We start from the raw sequence: 22,897 nt of genomic DNA on the forward strand, positions 1-22,897 counted from the left end.
TATATATATATATATATATATATATATCATCTCATCAGCCGTCTGAGTGTCCACTGCAGGCCCTACCTATCCCGACCGAAGTGAGGACGATACAGCCAATGTATCTTCTACCAAGTGCCTTAGGCTGTCTGGTAGAGATTGTACAGTATGTAGGGTGAGAGGTGCTTGTAAGTGTAAATGTAATGTTGTAGTGGCTTTGGATGTGTGTGTAGTCTGTGAACCAAGTGTAATCGGCCCGGGCAAGCCGACTGGGTGCAAGCCCCTTGTGTCCGCCAAAGCATTAAGTGGCCAGAAGAATGTTCCCAAAGTTTATTACCCTGGCGGGGCGCAAACCCTCGTTCGTCAGTGTACGAAACCGCACACTTTACCACTATACCACAGAGGCTCATATATATATATATATATATATATATATATATATATATATATATATATATATATCCATCCATCCATCATCCAATCCTACGTTGCCCCATAAGGAGCGTAGAAGCCCGGGGCTAGGCATTGGTTCTGACATTTAAAATCAGAGTGACCAACCTCACTCATCCCTGAGTGGCATTACGTGAGCAATAAACCCCAATCACCCCTTGGATATAAACCTTCAACGGCTCAATCCGACTGGAGCACAATAATTACCCACTAAACCACCAGGCCCCAAAATTTGGTTATATGGTTACCACCCAGCGTAGTAAATGGTTTCCTGGTGTACAGGAAACCATTTGGCTTGTCACTCATTGTAGAGTCACCCACAGGCAGAAGGAAGAGGAAAGAATGAAGGAATGAAAGACAGAAGAGGGAGTGTAAAGTCACCTGCAGGCAGAAAGACAAGGAAAGAACGAAGGAAAGAAAGACAGAAGGTGGAAGGAAAGAAGGATGGAGGAGAGGACAGGGCAGACACCCGAGAGCAGCACTACATTGAGTGAGTGGATGGTGAGAGCCCCCATATATATATATATATATATATATATATATATATATATATATATATATATATATATATATTCTCTTGCGTTCAGACTCTTGGATACATTTTTTTTTCTTTTGTCATTGTTTCCTCGACGGTATGACAACATGTCGTATTATAGGGAAGATTGTGACAACAAGAACTGATAGTCTGCCTTAATGAAAATCGCACAGACTATAGGCACTAATCCTAGGCCTTTCTTCCCTCCTTTTTCACAGTTTGTGCTTGTCAGGTGATCAATGTCAAAGTATGGCAGAATGAAGGGCTGGCAGTGTGACAGCCGCGCATGCTGACCCACATGCTTCCGGGTGAGGATGCTCCACAGCATGGCCTAGATGTTTGACCCAGAGGTCAGCTTTGTGAAAAATAGGTAATCTGCGAAAGACGAGCCTAGGGTGCAGCTTGTATTACTCCATTACCACCCCTCTTCCTTACTCAGTACCATCCCCCCCCCCCTCCAAAGAAAAAAGAAAAAGGTAGTGCTGGTTGGGGACTGCGGGCGCACTGGAATAGTATTGCTGACGAACACACTTGTAAGGGTTGAGTACGGTAGTTCATCCGTCAATTGGATCATGACGTCATGACCAAAGAAACTGAATAATCTCTGATCTATGGGTGTGGAAGAGCTGCGTATGGCTGGCTCGTCTGTGAGATACCCACAAGGCAGTTGAATATGTAACGAAAATGATAAAAACCGTGAAGTTGATTTATATTATCTGACACCGACAGATCAAACCATATGCATTTTGTGGCAGCGGGAATAATGGTGGTAGTACTGGTTGTTGAAACTATGCATTTCTTTCAATACTCTTGCAGGGGAGGGAAAGATCGACAGACCATTCAAATAAAATGATAGTGGGTGATACTGGTAGTGGTGGTAGTAGTGGGGATAGCTAAGGTAGTGGTAGCTGTGATAATGATGATGATGATGATCTCCATCCTTCGCTGCAACAGGCAAGAAGAGACAGACAAATTAATTTTGCATTTTGTAATAATGGTGGTGCCACAGCAGCTTATCGGTGCCCTGGGTTCATGTTAGTATGTCATTCGTGGCAGACATTTAAAGTGGGCGTTGACAGTTTTTCCTTTCATTGGCTCCAAGCTTACTTATTGTTAGTCGCGTTTTCTTCCTTTCTTTCTTGCATTCTTTCTTTCTCGTTTAATTGTGGCAGGCACTTCTACCCTTCAGAATCAACTGATTCCGACCAAACTTGGACACAATTACCAGCCTATGACGTAGTTGCGTCCGCAAGGTTTTGGTTACAAGGCAACTAACTCGTTGCCCAGCAACTTTCTATTATACAGTCTGTTCAGAAAGGAAGGACAAGCCATTTGCACTGTGCGGTAATAGTGCTGACGGTGGTGGTGGTAATGGTAAACATGATGGTTATGCTTACATGGTGGTAATAGTATTGAAGCTTACGGTAATAGTAGTGATGGTTATGACTGTGGTAGTGGTGGTTGTAGTAATGGTCATAATGGCAGTGATACAGAAGGAGTTACGACATTAGTAATGATGACAGTGATAATGATGGTAGTGACAACAACAGCAGCAGCAGCAGCAGCAGCAGTAGTAGTAGTAGTAGTAGTAGTAGTAGTAGTGATGGCAGGTGTAGTAATTATATTGGTAGTAATCGTAATGAATGATGAATCGTAATGGCTGTGACTGTATCAGTAATGATACCAGTGATGGGAATGGTAACGTAGACAAGAGGAAACTGGAGTGGATATTATCCTTGCCAGAGGCCGAATATGAATTCTCGATCCTGATTTTACCCACAAGGAACACTGTGTGGTGAGATTCTCGAACATGAGCGAAACGAAGTAAGCTAGAGCCCCCTGGGACTCTCACTACAGGTATACAACATTTTATACAACATTTAATCCTTGCATCTTCTCCGGTAAGAATAATTACAGTGATACGGACAGGGATGGAAAATAGGCTCTATTGAGGGCAGTTCCATTCTCGCTTCATTGTTCGATGTTCCTTTAGAAGCTACAACGGGCAACACAAGTAAATAACTGTGTGTGGTTAGTGAGAGTCCGGGACTGAAGCAGATGTATAATTACGATCAACTCCCCCTCGCAACTCAGATTTTGTTTTGCAAGTAGAACACGAAAAATTTCCACAATCTCGTTTCTTGTCCTTCATATAAGAACAGAAAACAGCTGATGGTAATGATTTTCTCATGAAATCTGTTGCTGAAAAAATGAAAAGAGACATGGAAAGATTTACGTCTTCTGCAAATCAAAATATTTGTGATGGGCATTTGATCTTAACTTTGTGAATCTGGTATTTGGTCGGTAAAAGACAGTCAGTTTAACCTTAGCTGAAAGTTGAGTTTCCGACCGGGTGTAAGAGGCGTGTCCCAAGACTATTCGTTGGATTGCCACTGTCAGAGACAAAAGTTCGCTTACAGTTCCACTGCATCTGGTTCACACTGGGCATGTCCGTCACTTTCTTCCATGATGCATCATTTAAAAGTGAATCATCTACGAAGAGAGAAACACACCATGCCTCTCTCAGCTTAGGAATTTTAGGCATCAGAGGAATGTGAGAAGCAGAATACGTCAGTTGTACGGTATATACCGGTATCCTAGTGGCAGCGATAATTTCAGACTCTTCAGTAACACATTATTAAAACTAACGTGCCCCCAACTTCAGTTTTTTGTACATATTATGTAATTACATTATACCATCTTGATTAAATTGTCCTAATTAGGGTCGACAGCTGACGTATATGGAAATGTTCCTGACTCGTCTGGTTCCCTTTCATATATTGATGTCCCCTATATTAGGTTGTGCCTCGACTGACAGTCAGCAGGTGATGAGTACATGTATGTAATGTAGAAAGGCATTATATATCTGCAGTCGATGGTGTTCTCTTGGTCGAGGTGTTTTTACCATTAGTGTAGGTCTAGTTATTTGTCACTTAGGATTTAGTATAGGTTAGCGATTTGTCTGTTAGGTGATTAGTTTTAGGATCTTTAGATTAGGTTTCTCTTTATAAGTATTATAAGGCTTAAAAATATAAACCAACAAAAAAAAAAATAAAAATAAAAAAATACAAAAAAATAATAAAAATTATATACAGTATATATATATATATATATATATATATATGTGTGTGTGTGTGCATGAAAGTGTGTCTGTATATATGCATGGAAGTGTGTGTGTGTGTATGTATGTAAATACATATGTTTGTATATATATGTATATATGTGTATATATACAGTACATACATATATATATGTGGCCTTAATGACCAGGGGCTTTGCCCCAATGGTCGATAGGCCAAAAAAAAAAAAAAAAAAAAAAACTAATATTATATCTTTTTTTTGCTTATAATAAACAATTAACAGTACCACCTCATCTGAAAGAAAGCATTCTTTTTTTTTTTTTTTTAATCTAAAAAAAATCAGCACTGTCACCACTGAACGTAGGATGTGCTCGTTGTATTCTATATTTTTATATTTAACTCTAGGAAATCTTTTATAGTGGCCTCTATGCGTTAACTTCCGGGTTCTTACTCCAGCAACAAATGAAAGTGGACCATTCATGTCTTAAAAATGTTGCTGAAAATGCAAGGCTTCCTACCTCACGTGCCTGCACGGTGAAGCCTAAGTGGAGTAACACAGAAATTAGCAAAGTAAGGTTTGAGTAGAATACAGAGGACAGTTGCTTGGATATGCTGTCTGGCTGATCTGATTGTTGTACAGAGTTGTTTTTTCCCTTGTCCCTCTTCACCCAGCATTGCTATAATTGAGGACCTCAGGTAAATTCCATTGCTGCATGTCGTATTCATGGGGTGGATTGTTAGCCTTAATGGCCTTCATGCAGTAGGTAGGCATTACTCCAAGCCATCATATTTTAGATGCGCTCTAAAACTTACAGTATTGTGCCTGTTGCTTTCCCGACAACACGTGACTATCATATTACAGTCACCCTTTAACTATGTTATCTACATCTCCCCTCCATGCCATTGTTAACTTCACCCTGTTACCTCCATTCCACTACCATATTACTTCCACCTCACCAACATGTTACCTCCGTCCCACTACCATGTTACTCCTACTCCAACACTAAGTTATATCCACCACACCACCTTTTTACCTGTACTCCACCACCATGTTACCTCTACTCCACCACCATGTTACCTCTACTCCACCACCATGTTACCTCCACCGCACCATGTTACCTCCATCCCACCACCATGTTACCTTCACCACACCACCATGTTACTTCCACCGCACCACCATAACATCTACTCTACCACCATGTTACCTCCATCACACCACCATGTTACCTCCACCCCACCACCATGTTACCTTCACCACACCACCATGTTACCTCCACCTCACCACCATGTTACCTCCACCACACCACCATGTTACCTCCACCCCACTACCATGTTACCTCCACCACACCACCATGTTACATCCACCACACCACCATGTTATATCCACCACACCACCATATTACCTCCACCACACCACAACGTTACATCTACTCCACCACCATGTTACCTCCACCCCAACACCATGTTAACTCCACCACACCACCATGTTACCTCCACCTCACCACCATGTTACCTCCACCACACCACCATGTTACCTCCACCCCACCACCATGTTACCTCCACCACACCACCATGTTACCTTCACCACACCACCATGTTACCTCCACCACATCACCATGTTACCTCCACCACACCACAATGTTACCTCCACCACACCACCATGTTACCTTCACCACACCACCATGTTACCTCCACCACACCACCATGTTACCTCCACCACACCACCATGTTACATCTACTCCAACACCATGTTACCTCCACCCCAACACCATGTTAACTCCACCACACCACCATGTTACCTCCACCACACCACCATGTTACCTCCACCACACCACCATGTTACATTTACTCCACCACCATGTTACCTCCACCCCACCACCATGTTACATCTACTCCACCACCATGTTACCTCCACCCCAACACCATGTTACATCTACTCCACCACCATGTTACCTCCACCACACCACCATGTTACATCTACTCCACCACCATGTTACCTCCACCACACCACCATGTTACCTCCACCCCACCACTATGTTACCTCCACCCCACCACTATGTTACCTCCACCACACCACTATGTTACCACACCACCATGTTACCTCCACCCAACCACTATGTTACCTCCACCCCACCACTATGTTACCTCCACCCCACCAATATGTTACCACACCACCATGTTTTTTTTTTTTTTTTTTTTTTTTAAATAACAGAACGGAGGAAGGAAAAACAAATGGAGAAAAAAAAATAATCCATACACCAGATTACTGGTGTCCTCTGTTCATAAAATATCTGTAAGAATTAGACTTGAACAGTTGTAGGTTGAAATTTGGAGGAAAACAACTCTGGGGAAGCGAGTTCCAGAGAGATGCAGTTCGGGGAATGAAAGAATTCTGATAGGCAGAAGTTCTGCAATGTGGTTGAGTGACATTCCAGTCATGAGCGTTACCAGATGCCCGTGTAGCACGAGGGAAGGCATGGAGAGGTGGCACCATGGACGCAACTTCGTCTGAGCATTTGCCAAAAAAATATCTGTAAAATAATGCAAGGGAGGCAACATTCCTTCTTACTTGCAGGGGAGGTAGTTTATATGTAATGGCAGGGTTGTTAATGATTCTAACAGCTTTATTCTGAATTTTGTCTAGTTGTCTTAATGCAACCTCTCCACAACCATTCCACAAGGGTGAGCAATATTCAAGCTGAGAGCGCACATGACTCTTATAAATTATAGCTAACTGCTCATCGGCGAAGAAGTTACGGACTCTGTACAATAATCCAAGTTTCCTTGAGGCGGTTTTAGCAAGTGATCTGACATGAGAGGTCCAGCTGAGGGCACTGTTAAGTGAGACACCAAGAATTTCAATACTTTTGGAGATGGGAATATTAGTAGCACTGAAGGTAATGTACGAATCTGGCAATATCTGTCTATTAGTAAACTGTATATATTTAGTTTTACTAGCATTAAAAGAGACAAGGTTGTTTTGTCCCCATTCACTGATTGTAGATAGATCTTGATTTATGGAGATGGCTGTATTGAGTTGAGAGGTAGAGATATTAGACTTTGTAAATGGATGTCTGAGTGTGAATGAACTATGTAGTGTTGAGTCATCTGCATATGAGTGAATGGGATTGTGAGTGACAGATAAGAGATCATTAATATGAACCAGAAATAGGGTTGGCGCCAGAACTGATCCCTGTGGCACGCCGGCGTTAATTGAGTGGAAATTCGAATATACATCATCTACTTTTACTCTTATTTTCCTGTCACTAAGATAAGAAGAAATCAAAGGAACAAAAGACGTTAGTCCATAGCAAGGGAGTTTGGACAGCAGGGAACGGTGCCATACTCTGTCGAAAGCTTTAGAGACAACAAGAGCTACTGCATGAGTTTCTCCAAAAAGATCAATTGATTGATGGATGGTATGAGTTAAGAGATTGAGTATGTCAATGGTGGATCTTTCGTGGCGAAAACCGTATTGTCTATCATTAATTAAGTTGTTGGATTCAAGATGTTTAACAATATGCTTATTAATTAAAGTTTCAAATACCTTACCAAGAGAAGATGTGATAGCTATTGGTCTGTAATTGGAGGGGTCAGACGAACTTCCTTTCTTCGGAACTGGGTGGATATACCTCCACTCCAACACCACGTTAACTCCACCACACCACCATGTTACCTCCACCACACCACCATGTTACCTCCACCACACCACCATGTTACATCTACTCCACCACCATGTTACCTCCACCACACCACTATGTTACCTCCACCCCACCACTATGTTACCTCCACCCCATCACCATGTTACCTCCACCCCACCACTATGTTACCACACCACCATGTTACCTCCACCCCACCACTATGTTACCACACCACCATGTTACCTCCACCCCACCACTATGTTACCTCCACCACACCACCATGTTACCTCCACCCCACCACTATGTTACCTCCACCCCACCACTATGTTACCACACCACTATGTTACCTCCACCACACCACCATGTTACCTCCACCCCACCACTATGTTACCTCCACCCCACCATGTAACCTCCACTACACCGCTATGTTACCATACCACAATGTTACCTCCACCACACCATCATGTTACATCTATTCCACCACCATGTTACATCCACCACACAACCATGTTACCTCCACCACACCACTATGTTACCTCCACCCCACCGCCATGTTACCACACCACTATGTTACCTCCACCCCACCACTATGTTACCACACCACTATGTTACCTCTACCCCACCACTATGTTATCACACCATTATGTTACCTCCACCCCACCACTATGTTACCTCCATCCCAACACTATGTTACCACACCACCATGTTACCTTCACCCCACCACTATGTTACCACACCATGTTACCTCCACCACACCACCATGTTACTTCCACCACACCACCATGTTACCTCCACCACACCACCATGTTACCTCCAGCACACCACCATGTTACCTCCACCACACCACTATGTTACCTCCACCACACCACCATGTTACCTCCACCACACCACTATGTTACCATACCACCATGTTACCTCCACCACACCACCATGTTATTTCCACCACACCACCATGTTACCTCCACCACACCACCATGTTACCTCCACCACACCACCATGTTACCTCCACCACACCACTATGTTACCATACCACCATGTTACCTCCACCACACCACTATGTTACCATACCACCATGTTACCTCCACCACACCACCATGTTACATCTACTCCACCACCATGTTACCTCCACCACACCACCATGTTACCTCCACCACACCACCATGTTACCTCCACCACACCACTATGTTACCACACCACCATGTTACCTCCACCACACCACTCTGTTACCACATCACCATGTTACCTCCACCACACCACTATGTTACATCTACTCCAGCACACCACCATGTTACCTCCAGCACACCACCATGTTACCTCCACCTCAACACCATGTTACCTCCACCACACCACAATGTTACCTCCACCCCACCACTATGTTACCACACCACCATGTTACCTCCACCCCACCACTATGTTACCACACCACCATGTTACCTCCACCCCACCACTATGTTACCACACCACCATGTTACCTCCACCCCTCCACTATGTTACCACACCACCATGTTACCTCTACCCCACCACTATGTTACCACACCACCATGTTACATCCACCACACCACCATGTTACATCTACTCCACCACCATGTTACCTCCACCACACCACCATGTTACCTCCACCACACCACCATGTTACCTCCACCACACCAACATGTTACCTCCACCACACCACCATGTTACCTCCACCACACCACCATGTTACCTCCACCCCACCACTATGTTACCACACCACCATGTTACTTCCACCACACCACCATATTACCTCCACCCCACCACCATGTTACCCCTACTCCATCATCATGTTACGTCCACCCCACCTCCCACTCTTGTCACTCCTGTATACTCTATCACCACCTCACTCATTCTGTCACCATCATACCCAGTCTATCACCACATCCAGTTTATCATTACCACACGCCCACTCTCTCACACCACACATTTATTCTAATATCAGAACATACCCAACCTGTCACAACCACACACCCATATACCACCACCATCCATCCAACCACCCACCCCATCATTATCATCATCACACTGTTATCACTGCCATCCAGACACCCACCCAACCACCATCGCTATCACGCAAACACCACCACACACGCACACTATCGCCACCTCACACACACTGCCACCATCATCACCACCATTATCCATTCCACCACCTAACCACACTCTCACCACCACCACCACAACCACCACCTCACACCTTCACCACCACACCATCTTCTACCACCACCACATCAGCTCACACCCCACCACACCACCTCACACCACCACACACCAGCACAGCGCCTCAGCACCACCACACCATCACCAAGGAAGGGAGTAGCCGGTAGCGTAATCCGGGAAGTCTTAGCGGGTGCCACGAGCGGCTAAGAAGACAGCTTAGCGAGGTCACGTGATGGAGGGTTCAGTTGCAAAGGACCGCTTGTTGGCATAGTGGGCTTCGTATGGCCTCTATCTTCCCGAATTGTTTTGCGCAGTACACCTTAACATTCCTATTTATTTCATTTACAACGTCCTGATCTCGACATACTTTGCATTAGTAACATACAAGAAGCGGTGTCAAGGCTCAGCAAACCCATACCGGCAGTTATTTTAGTGCTGACGTATGAACACAACAGGATATCTAGTCAAAGATGTCACATATCAAATTTGGAATAAATCGGATGAAAATTGAAGATTTTATGCCCATTTGAAATTTTGGGCCCGACCCACCTGACATTGACCTCCGTGCCGCTAACCCCCCTGATGCTATATGGCATGCTGATGTAGATTTGAAAGATGCACCTTTAGGTTTTTCATGTCGATATGACTATTTCAGAAGGAGATATGGCGAAAACACGATTTTTTTCTGTTCGACGTTTTTTAGGCCTACAGCCTGGGCTTTGCCAAATTTGGCCCAAAATTTAATCAGGTGATCATCAGAAGGTCATAGCCCATCACCTCTGTAATTTTAGTCAAAATCGCACCAGTAGTTTCGTGTAAAGTTGATGACAGACAGACAGACAAACAAACAAACAAATAGACATACCTGGTGAAAACAATACCCGTTCCCGAGCCCCTCCGGGGCGGGGACGGGTAACAAGAGGATACTGTGCAGAATAAAATGATAAGGAAGAGGTGTTACGAAATCTCCTAAGCCGTTTGGAATACGACCCTCAGCTTCAGAAGACCTCATCAAGACCCAACTAGCACCGATTTTATGTTGGCATCGGAGGCTTCGTGACACTTCTTCCTTGCGCTGGCGACATAAAAAAAGGTACTGTACTGTATTTGAAGGCTCAGGTGCAATGGGTCGTACGGAGATTCGTTTTATAACCGCATTCTCGTTGGTAAAGAACACTCTGTAATATTGTACTTCCTCCGAAGCGATTTATTTCGTATGACTTTTTTTTTCTTTATTATTGTCTGTTATTTGTATTTTTCTAACCTTCACAAGCTCAGGACAGCTCTAGTACATTTTTTCTCTTTTCTTTCATTTTTTTTTTCTTTCTTTATACCAAACATTTTTCAACTGAGTGTCATAGGAGCCCAAGTGTTTTGATAATACTAATATAGCATTGTACCCTTAACCTGCTCATGTTCGGTACAGAACTATACCTCATACCAATTAATCTGGCCAGGCATGTATGGCAACACTGCTCCTGCCGAGATTCTGATTGGCTGGAGTTGTTTGTTCGATTTCGTTGTTGTTTAAACCGTTACTCTCTTTAATATCAGATGTGATACTTAGTTTCTTGACAGTACAATCGTCAAAAGCAATAAGAAATCCGTTATATACTTAACAATAAAGAAATTTTCTTATGAAGATAGAGATATGAGTCAACAAAGTATTATAGCAGTCCAAGTCAAGGTCAGCATTCGAACAATTCCTTTAAATCTCCGACACTCCATAGGATACAGAAAATTAAGGAAACATGATTAATCTAAGCGTTGGTATAACACATTTAAATTATAAGATCAGTCCGCACCCTTAAATCGTGCCACAACTCTGAATAATTAAAAATTGTAATGAAAAGACGAGTTCTGCGGGGAGGGAGGTTTGAAAAAATCGCTAAAATCAAAGTAGGCTAAAGGAAAACTATTTCATTATATCTCCTCTATTATCACAGTGCGGACTGATCTTATAATTTTATATGTGTTATACCAACGCTTAGATTAATCAGGGTTCCTTAATTTTCTGTATCCTATGGAGTGTCGGAGATTTAAAGGAATTGTTCGAATGCTGACCTTGACTTGGACTGCTATAATACTTTGTTGACTCATATCTCTATCTTCATAAGAAAATTTCTTTATTGTTAAGTATATAACGGATTTCTTATTGCTTTTGACGATTGTACTGTCGAGAAACTAAGTATCACATCTGATATTAAGGAGAGTATCGGTTTAAACAACAACGAAATCGAACAAACACCTCCAGCCAATCAGAATCTCGGCAGGAACAGTGTTGCCATACATGCCTGGCCAAATTAATTGGTATGAGGTATAGTAGGCTATTCTGTTCCAATAACATTAGATGATTTTACTCAGATATAAGAAAGTCATAGGAGTGTGATAATATTAAGGTGTCGAGTTACCGAGTCTTCTGATTAAGTCACCAGTGCTGAAAGAATTGCTGAAAGAAATCATTATAAAGAGGCTCGAAGTAGGAGGGTGAAATGCAGGTATACTGTATCCCGGTATAAGTAAACAGCTGAAATAGGCTACCAAGTCATTTGCTGAAACAAAAATTTGCTTTTACCAGCTACCAGACCAGCAGAAATAACAACATGAGAGATAGGAGTAAGACATGCCAGGACTGAGAATTTCTGAAGTTAATTTTTCATCTGACGAAAAGCCAGGAATTAGTTTCCTTGGTAACTACAGTAGTCCAGTTGACCTTCCAGTATGATTACACTTGGCCCTGAACTGAGCTGAAAGGAGTTATGGCTCTTCGTCATGTGAGACCAAACCCTCCATTAAAAAAAAAAAAAAAAATTCTTTCGCAGACTAAATTCTCTCTCTCTCTCTCTCTCTCTCTCTCTCTCTCTCTCTCTCTCAGGAATGCCAAGCAAAGCGTCAGAGCTGGACTATAATAGCCTGCGGTAAATCACAAACAAACTTACAATCAGATCACTGTCGCTACTAAGATATGTTTTCTCAGGAAGGGCACGGTAAGGAGAATACATAATTTTTCCATGACTCATGCTCTTCCTGCAAAAACAAATATATATTACGGGAGGGAGATTCGAAAGTTCGTTGGTGTATCTACCCCCAGAGGCACTTTTATCTCTGCGTCCAAGAGGTAGAAACTCTGATAACCGCATGGGAGGAACGAGACCCGACTGTATCTTCATGGTGTGACGGTACAATGAGAAAGTTATACATGAACTCACTGTATAAAGATTATATAATGGGACTTGTTCACAATATAATGAAACTAAAAGCTAGCACTGAAGCTGTAGGCCACGTTGTAAATCTGATAGGTAAAATTAAGGAACTAAACCAACGAGAAACTTGGAGCTATAGCAGAATATGAGATACATGGCGTATAGGAGAGTTGTATCACATGGCTGCTGGGTTAGGTCACGTGGCGTGGGTGGTCACATGGTTGGGTGTTGAGGCAGACAGGTGTAAAGGCGGGGCTTCAGAGCTGTAGCTTACCTGGATAAGTGTGGTGTGGTGCCACCCACCTCACACCACACTGTCTCCCCACCTTTTACCTTGGCCTCCCTCTGCTGCTTTACCGGATGTGGGTTATTCATGAGTATATGTGATAACTTATAACCATTGACTCTTTTCTAAAAAGGTGGCAAAAATCAGGGAAGTTAAGTACAAAACGACACGTGTGCCACTGCAAGTATTAAGGGATATGTGATATGCATCTGTATATAGAAGATGATGACTAATTTAATGGAGAGAAACGACCAGCATAAAGGAAATCCTTATGGGAACTTCAAAGAGAACTGTTACGGAATCTACTGAGATTCTTCAAGGAGCAGGATCTATAGTGTTTGATCGGAGAAAGCCTCATCCATCAAGGTCCTGATGGTGACTTGTGATTCATCAACATTCTCTGAAATCGAGAATTATAACTGAGGAGCTTAGCGTTTACACACACACACACACACACACACACACACACACAAAGTGTGAAACAAGTCTAGGGCCCTTAAAGTAACCTTCCAAAGTATGAACACTGTAGAAAGGGTATTAAAAAATGCTAGCAAACTTAAGTAATCAGAGGAATACAAAGAAGTATGGATAAAATAGCGCCTAACTCAAGAGGAATGGGGATTATTAAAGGAAAGTGGGAAGAAGCAAAAAGAAAGATTGATGCAAGGTCAGATGAAGAGAGAAGTAAATTTTTTTTACAAAATACTGTAGTAGGATTGCAAGTAAGAAAATGGCACATAGGCAGGGAGTATATATATATATTTTTTTTACGTGTCCGACTCTGGGCAAAGGCTTCAGGACCTATTCCCAAGTCCCAGTAGTAAGACACTAGACTCAACCAATATCAAATATGTGAACAATATGGCTAAGTTGATGTACTCAGATGTAGATGGACTGGTATCCAAATTATTAGAGATCAAAGACTATGTAATTGAAAATAAACCTCATTATTTGTCTAACCTCAACGATATGAAAAGACTCCTTAAATTTGGACGAGTACAGTATCTGGCGAAGAGACAGAATTTTGAAAAAAGGAGGAGGAGTTATGATACTAACAGAGAAAAGACTTCAAGATATACCATCACAAGTGGAATTAATAGCAGTAGAGATTAGTAAATAAGAAGTAATAATAATTGTGGCATATATATATATATATATATATATATCTATATATATATATATATATATATATATATATATATATATATATATATATATACCACCCAAGACAAACACATGGGATAGAGGTGAATATGAAGAATGGCAGAAAAGACAATTCACAGTTTAAGAATCCTACTATATAGAATGGAAGAAAAATCTGAAAGAATTATACTAATGGCAGATTTTATCAAACATAAACTGGAATACTCTAGAAGTAAGAAGATATGAAAGTTGTTGGGGTCAAAAGCTCCTGGATCTTATACAGGAGTTTTTTCTAACAACATGTAAAGGAAAACACCAAAAAAAGATGAACAGAAGACCCCTCATTATTAGATCTCATATTTACTAGGCAAGAAAATGAAACTGACAATTATATAGTCTATCACCCTCATTCAGCAAACGCGACCATGCAGTATTAGATTACAATTTCAGGATAGCATATGATCTAGAGATAGTGAAAATTACAAAAAGAGGCTAAACTACAGAAAGGGCAACTATCATGACCTAAAGAAGTACTTTAAGGAAAAAGGAACCAAAAGGGCTAGATATAAGTGTTATACTGGTACATAAATTCTGTGAATTTTACGAAACAGGATCCAGAATTATGTCCCACAGCTCAGAGAAAGGGAATTAAGGATAAATAATTTGTTTAATAATGACTGTAAAAATGCAAAAGAGAAAAGAGATTTCCTGTGGATCAGATAGGCTACAGAAGACAAAAGCAAGAGAGCATATAACAACTACAAACAGGTAAAAAATGATTATACAAGGATAAAGAGAGAAGTTCAAAGGCGGTTTGAGGAGGACAGTAAAAATAAAAGTATTGATCAGCCGAATATGTTATACAGCTACATACGAAACAAAAAAGTCAAAGATAAAATACAGTCAGTCATGGATGAGAGGAAAATCTATATCAATACAGAAGATATTTGTGAAGTACTAAACAAACATTTCCATTCCGTTTTTACTAAAGAAAGTAGATTTGCTGGAGATGAAAACGAACAAGCATGCCTGCACATAATAACAAAAATACTGTTATGTCTCCGTCCCACACTGCCACCGGCTCCAACAGCAATAGTTCAGTATAGGAAGGATGTTGCCCAATGAGTTGCTCTTCCTAGAAGCAGCCTTTCAGTATACAACATATATCACCACAGGCGTTAAATGCAAATAAGCTTCTCGCGTTTGTTGTCATTATTTACCAAGTAATAACATGTATGCTTGCCAACTACACTTCACACATATCACAAGTACCACAGCAACATTAACTTCACAAGGCCGCAAGTCAAACTAAACTCAAACTCCTCTATTCACTCCTACATCCTTATATAAACTTGCATTATACTCGAATCTTCTAGTTTACTCTAGCTACAACAGTTGCCAAATCAGAGACATCCAAAACATGCCAGAGTTTTCTTACATTACATACGACTCTAAATGGTTTAGCATTCAAACTGAAATAAAATTACATAATTTAAACAGTCATATATATAAAATATTATAGAGAAAAAAACATACAAATATTAATGTATAACATTACAAAATAACTCTCCTCACACTAGCAGGCTAACTGACACATAACGGAAAAGTACGAGTAGTACTGAGAACCCTCCAGGCTACCTAGCTTGCAAATCCCGCTTCTCAACACTAACCCTTCCCTAGTCCTTTGTCGTCCTGACAAAACTACACAATGTATACAAACATAATCCTTAATCCACATTAAAAATTTAGTTATACAAAACATAATCTTTCAACATGTTAGGTCCTCTCCTATGTCACTAATTACGACAATGTCTCTGCTTTTCCACACAGTCCACTCCTCCAGGAATGGCTAGGTCCTCTTCCTGCTTCTCTTCCTTCCTCAGGAAACTGTCACCATCCTCTTGTACTTCAGCTCCTTTGTCCTCCTCAACATCCTCGGTGGGGGGTGAGCACGATTCCTCGGAGACGTCCCAGCTGTACTGTCCTGGCCCATGGTACTGCCACAGACGGTTCACATGTACCACCTTTGGGCGAGATTTAATGCCTCCCTGAATCCGGTATGTTACGTCTGATAGGCGGTCCAACACAGTGTAAGGCCCATCCCACGGGCTCTGCAGCATCGGTGACTGTCCCTTCTTCTGCTGAGGATTGTATTACCAAACTTTGTCACCGTCCTTGAAGCTCACCTCACTTGTCTTGGCATTATATTTGCATTTCATCACTTTGCCTGAGTACTTTAGAGCTTCTCGCACTTGATGATGTATCTCAGCCAGCCTTTCCTGTAGGTACTTTGCATAGCTGGAGGTGTCTGTAGGCAGCTCTTCACCAGGTGATCTTCCCATTAACAAGTCAGTGGGTAAACGTCACTCGAGGCCCAGCATCAGTTTTGCAGGGGTGTAGCCAGTAGACTCGTGGGATGCAGACTGATATGCCATTAGCAACACAGGTAATTTCTGGTCCCATTCCGTTTGTCCCTCTGTGCAGTACTTGGCCAGTTCTTGTCCCAGGGTCCAACTGAATTTCTCCACCATCCCATCTGACTGTGGCCTTAGTGGGGTCGTCCTGATCTTGATCCCCAGTCACTTGCAGCACTCACGGAACACGCAGACTCGAAGTTTCCACCCTGGTCTGAATGTAGCTCTTGTGACATCCCAAAATGACAGAAAAACTGGTCAACCAACACCTGAGCAACATTTACAACCTCTTGCTCTGGGATGGCATAGGCTTCTGGCCACTTTGTGAAGTAGTCCACGTCGACACATATATACTGGTTTCCTCTTTCAGTGAGTGGCAAAGGTCCAGCAATGTCCACTGCGACTCTTTCCATTGGTGCACCCACTTGGTACAACTGGAGGGAGGCAACCACGTTTCTTGGGTCCCTTCTTAGCACAGCATATATCACAGGCCTGGCACCACTGCTCAACATCCTGCTGCATGCCAGTCCAGTAGAAACTCTGTCACAACCGACTGAGAGTTTTCTTCACTCCCAAGTGCCCACTAAAGATCTGGTTATGGGTCTCATCCGAGATCTCGGACCTCTTCTTCAGAATCACAAGTTACCGATAGTTGCTGAGGCCATCGGGTGTCTCCCACTGACGCTCCAGTAGTCTGTTGTTCAATCGATGAAGGTCCAACTGACTCCAATAGTTCTTGGTTGCAGGGCTGAATCTGGAAACCTCTTCCCAAGATGGTAGCACTGTACTCCACTGCAGTCACTCTAGCACTGGTTGTAAATCTGCGTCCTCCATCTGCATCCTCTTCAGGTTCTTCAGCTGACACTGACCCTGTCACTACAGTATGGCGGCATTTCTTGCTAAGATTCCCATTCCTGCTACACTGCTTACTCTCTGTTCTTCTGTCTTCTCACACACTATCAATCAAGGTTCTCTTACATTTCGTCAGTGCTGGGGCTTCTTGGGAAAAACTGGCTGGTTGTTGCCTCTTGTCACCATCTATCTATCAATCTATCTATTGTCAGACGCCTTAATCCTGTAAGGGGTGGCCACAAACAAATCGCCTCCATGTCCCCCTGTCCCCCACTATTTCACTGCCCTGCTCCTAGCTCACACTCCTCTCTCTCATTTACCTCTCCACTCCATCCCTCCATTTCATCCTTGGCCTCCCCCTCCCTCTCCCCCCCTCCGCCTCGTTCACATACACTCTCCTCGTCAGTCTCTCACTCTCCATCCTCTCCACATGGGCAAACCACCTCGCCAGCCTTTACTAATTTACCCTTATCTTTCTCGAATTCTGCAGTCTTCTTCTTGCCCTCCTTCTCATTTGGACAATCATAGCTGAAGTGTCCCATCTCACCACATGTCCAACACCCGTTTTTTGCAATCGTGGATTTTCTTGCACTGTTCCGTTCTTGCTCCTTCTTCCATTTGCAACAATCCACCATCTTGTGTCCTGGCTTCTCGCAGAACCAGCAACTTCCTCTGATCTTCTGTTCCCTCTTCCACTTGTAGCAGTCCTCTTTCCTATGTCCTCGCTTTTCACAGTACCAGCAACTTCTTTCAAATTTTTCCGCTTCATGTACCTGCCCCATCCTTGCCTTGAATCCCGTCGCACTACGACCTGCCTGGAAAGTGGATCTACTGGACCTGATGTAGGACTCAATTTCTAGAATCCTGGCTAGTGCTTCTTGCATGCTTCTGGGTTGTGCCTGCTTCACTTACACTTTCAACGCTGCACTGTCTAGAGCATCGATGAACTGGTCCCTCAGAAGAATAACCAACAGGTTAGGTGCTGCTCCAGGGTACGCCTTGTATGCTATACTCTCCAGGACATGAGCAAGCTGCTGTAGAGATTCGCCTCGAGCCCGTACATGGCTCCAGAATCTTGGTTTGTAAACGTCAGTCTGGTACATGGTCCCATATCTGTGCTCCATTCTACTAGGGACTGATAACTGTTCCTCTCCTCCACTGACATCTGTCTCAGAATTTCCATTAAGGCACCCCTGAGGCTAGTAGCATGCTGCATTGCCCTCTGCCTCCCATCCCAGCCATTCTGATCAGCAAGTAACTCAAACTGTGCACGGTAAGCTTTCCAAGATACTCTACCATCAAATTCCTGAGGTTTCTTTTTTATTGGACACCCATTATAGCCACGTACTTCACTTGTTTGAGGCCTAAAAACTGGGGCATCATAATTAAGTCCAGGACTCAAAACTCCTATATTCTGATAATTCATCCCTGTAATGCTACTTTTAGATGCTTGGAATCCGTCAAGATTCACCATACACTGTCCATTCTTTTCATGAGCTCCCTGAGGCTCATGGCAGTGCAATATTTCTCTACAGCCTCATTTCTCTCACTAATTATCTTCACATGGTTGACTACATGCTTCAACTGGTCGTCTACATGCTGTCTGGACTCCACCACATCATTGCTTATCTCATACTTCTGCTGCCGTAGCTGAGTGTATAATTCCTCCTTCAACTGTTCCTGTTCTTCCTTCATTTCCCCCATGAAAGTGTCTGGCTGTCCTTGCATCCCCAGTTGATATTCCCTCTGCTGCTCCTGTAATGCCTCTTGAAGCTGTTCATATAGTTCCCTCTGTTCTTTACTCTGTGCCTGTAATTGTTCTTTGAATTCGTTCTTGAGCTCTTTTTGTTCTTCACTTTGTGACTCTAGCTGTATGCCCTGTGCATGCAATTGTTCTTTGATTTCTTTCTGTCCTTCATGTTGTGCCTGTACTTGTTCTTTGAGTTCTGTCTGTCCCTCGCTCTGTGCCTATAATTGTTCTTTGAGTTCTTTCTGTCCTTCATTCTGTGCTTGTGACTCAATGATTGCTGCCAGACATGCCTACTCCTGCCTTGCTTAGCCTCTTGTCTGTACACCTTCTGGATCCATGTCGAAGGTTTGACTCACTGCAGCACTTTTCTATTGATCCACACTCCTGACACCACTGTTACAGCTACGTCCCACACTGCCACCAGCTCTAACAGCAGTAGTACAGTATAGCATGGACATTGCCCGGTAAGTTGTTCTTCCTAGAGGCAGCCTTTCAGTGTACAACACAGATTAGCACTGGCGTTAAATGTAAACAAGCTTCTCACGGTCACTGTCTTTACTTACCAAACAATAACACAGTATGCTCGTCAGCTACACTTCACACGTATCACAAGTACCAGAGCTACATTAACTTCGCAAGGCCACAAGTCAGACTAAGCTCAAACTCCTCCGTGCTCTCCTCCATCCTTGTATAATCTTGTATTATGCTCGAATCTTCTAGTTTACTCTAGCTAAAACAGTTGCCAAATCAGAGACATCCAAAACATACCAGAGTTTCTTACATTACATGACACTCTAAATGCTTTAGCATACAAACTGAAATAAAATTACATAATTTAAAAATTACATAAATAAAACATCATAGTGAAAAAGAGCACAAATTTTAATGTATAACATTACAAAATAACTCCCCTTACAATAACAGGCTAACTGGCAACTCTGACATGTAACGGAAAAATACGAGAAGTACTAAGAACCCTCCAGACTACCTAACTAGCAAATCCCACTTCCCAACAATACGAATATCAAAACAAGAGGTCCAGGAAGAGATGAGGAAAAGCTAATAGCCCTGATGAGATTTCGTGTTGGGTAGCTGTGCAAAAGAGCTAAGCAGTCCATCACATTTAATATTCAGAGAATCCCTAAGACAAGGTAAACTACCTGATATTTGGAGAAAGGCATTGTGCCCCTTTTCAAGAAAGGAAATAGACAAAATCTATATAACTACCGATCAGTATCACTGACCAGCATCATAAGCAAGATTTTAGAAAAACTGGTATGAACAATTTGAGTAAATCATCTAGAAAAACACAATATGATAACAGAAAGACAATTTGGTTTTAGAAAGGGAAAATCATGTGTTACTAACCTATTAAGCTACTATGACAGAGCTGCAGAAATACCACAGAAAAGAGATGGCTGGGTAGACAGCATATATTTGGATTTCAAGGTGGCATTTGGCAGAAAACCACACCAAAGACTTTTATGGAAACTGTACCATCAAGCAGGAATCCAAGGTAATCTGTACGATTGGATGCAAAATTTTCTCAGTAAAAGGGAACTGAAAATAGTGCTAAAGGGGAAATTACTCATCATGGAGAGAAGTGACAAGTGGAGTTCCACAGGGCTCGATGCTGGCACCAATTATGTTTTTAGTATATACAAATGATATGGACAGCAAGATTGGAAATGGACGCTACCTAAATTAAGGTGACCAGAGTCCCACTTTTAGGCGGGACAGTTCCGCTTTTTGGACGTCTGTCCCGCTTTTTTTATTGTGACAAGAATGTCCCGTTTTTTGAGCAAATTATCTTAAATGTCCCGCTTTCAGAAAATTACTATTGCATTAGATATAACATGACCTACTTTTATGAATTTAGGATTGAAATACCAAAGCAGCGGGATGAGCCCGACTCCACCACCCCAGGAGGAGAGAGTGAGGGGGTGAAACCCACTCCACAAGGAGACAACAGAGGGGCTGACTTACCTGGGCAGGTGTCCAGGCAGCAACGACACATCTCCCTCGCGACCCGGCGACCCTCGTCCGTGCAGCCAGACCACCCAGTAGTGTACGGAAAAAGTACACTACTCCCCAGCAGAGGAAGTGCTGGACAGAATCGGGGTGGGACTTGCAGTGGCAAGTTCCCAGGCACACCCTCGGACACCGAGTCTTCTGGATTGGCTCATTATTTGAGGGAGGACTCAGGAGGAGCCTCTAGGGATGCTGTTCCCCTGCCTAGACTGAAGGAGGGCATGCTCTGTCAAAGCTGCGGCGAAAGCTGAGAGAGTACATCCGGCCTCTTCCTCCTGACGTTAAGGGCACAGGACCTTCCCAGACGGAAAGAGGGCACACTCCATCGGAGCTGTGGCATTAGCTGAGAGTGTATGTCCGGCCTCTTCCTCTTGACGTTTCCAGGACAGGTAACCCCAACCTGATGAAGGGAGGGCATGCTCCATCGGAGCTGCAACACTAGCTGGGAGTGTACGTCCAACCTCTTCCTCCCGACGTCTCCAGGGCAGGAGGCCTTAGCCCTACGACAGGAGTGCCTGGAGTGCCCTCATACCCCTGTTCCACGTAGGAGCACAGGCAGTGCCCGATGGGGCTGCCTGACAGAAGGAGTCACCTCTGTCTCGCCCCACCGCCCTGGTGTTAAAGCGAGGTGCCACTCTTTCCAGCTCTCTCCTTTGAGGGCTGGAGCTTCTTCCCCTACAAGTTCCCCACCTGAGTCCAGACCAGACCAGACGCTGCTGAGGCCCAGAGTCTGGTCCCTGCAGCCTGGGTCACCCCAGATGCTGATGGGCTCCACCAGGACCAGAGGCCGCAGCTCTACCCTGTCAGCCTCCCCCTGTAGCAGAGGCCACGGTCCCCAGAACCAGCGGGCCTCCCCAGGGACTCGCCAAGACCAAAGGACCTCCCCAGGCGCAGGCGGCCACAGTTCTCTCCTGACGGCCACCCCGGACCGGGATATAGGCTGCCCTAGCTTGGCAACATCCTCCTCCCGGCCGACACTCAGGCCGGGACTCTACCAGACCCTCCCCCAGACCCCGAGGACAACCAAGGGCCGACGGCACACTGCCTGACTTCTGGCCCTATTTGGGCCCAGTCCCGAGAGCCCTGCCTCCTGCAGGGCCGACGCGGCAAGGAAGCCGCCCCAGACACCGCCCCATTATTCCCGGACTAGTGGCAACTCCACGGGCCCCACTGTCCTGTACAGCTCCCCAGATGGCCCGCCTCCCACTCCCAGCCGCCACTTGGAGCTCCCTGCATAGGCCTTCTCCCCCAGGGGCTGTGGCCTCCTCTCCGTCAGAACCGTGAGTGACAGGTCTCGTGATTATATACCTCCCCAGTTTCGTGGACCCCCCCCTTCAGTGAACCATCAACAAACCGTTATC

This window comes from Coenobita brevimanus, chromosome 24 (genome assembly GCF_032717465.1).
Source record: "Coenobita brevimanus isolate Jiangsu-jjx chromosome 24, ASM3271746v2, whole genome shotgun sequence".
NCBI classification, from domain to species: domain Eukaryota; kingdom Metazoa; phylum Arthropoda; class Malacostraca; order Decapoda; family Coenobitidae; genus Coenobita; species Coenobita brevimanus.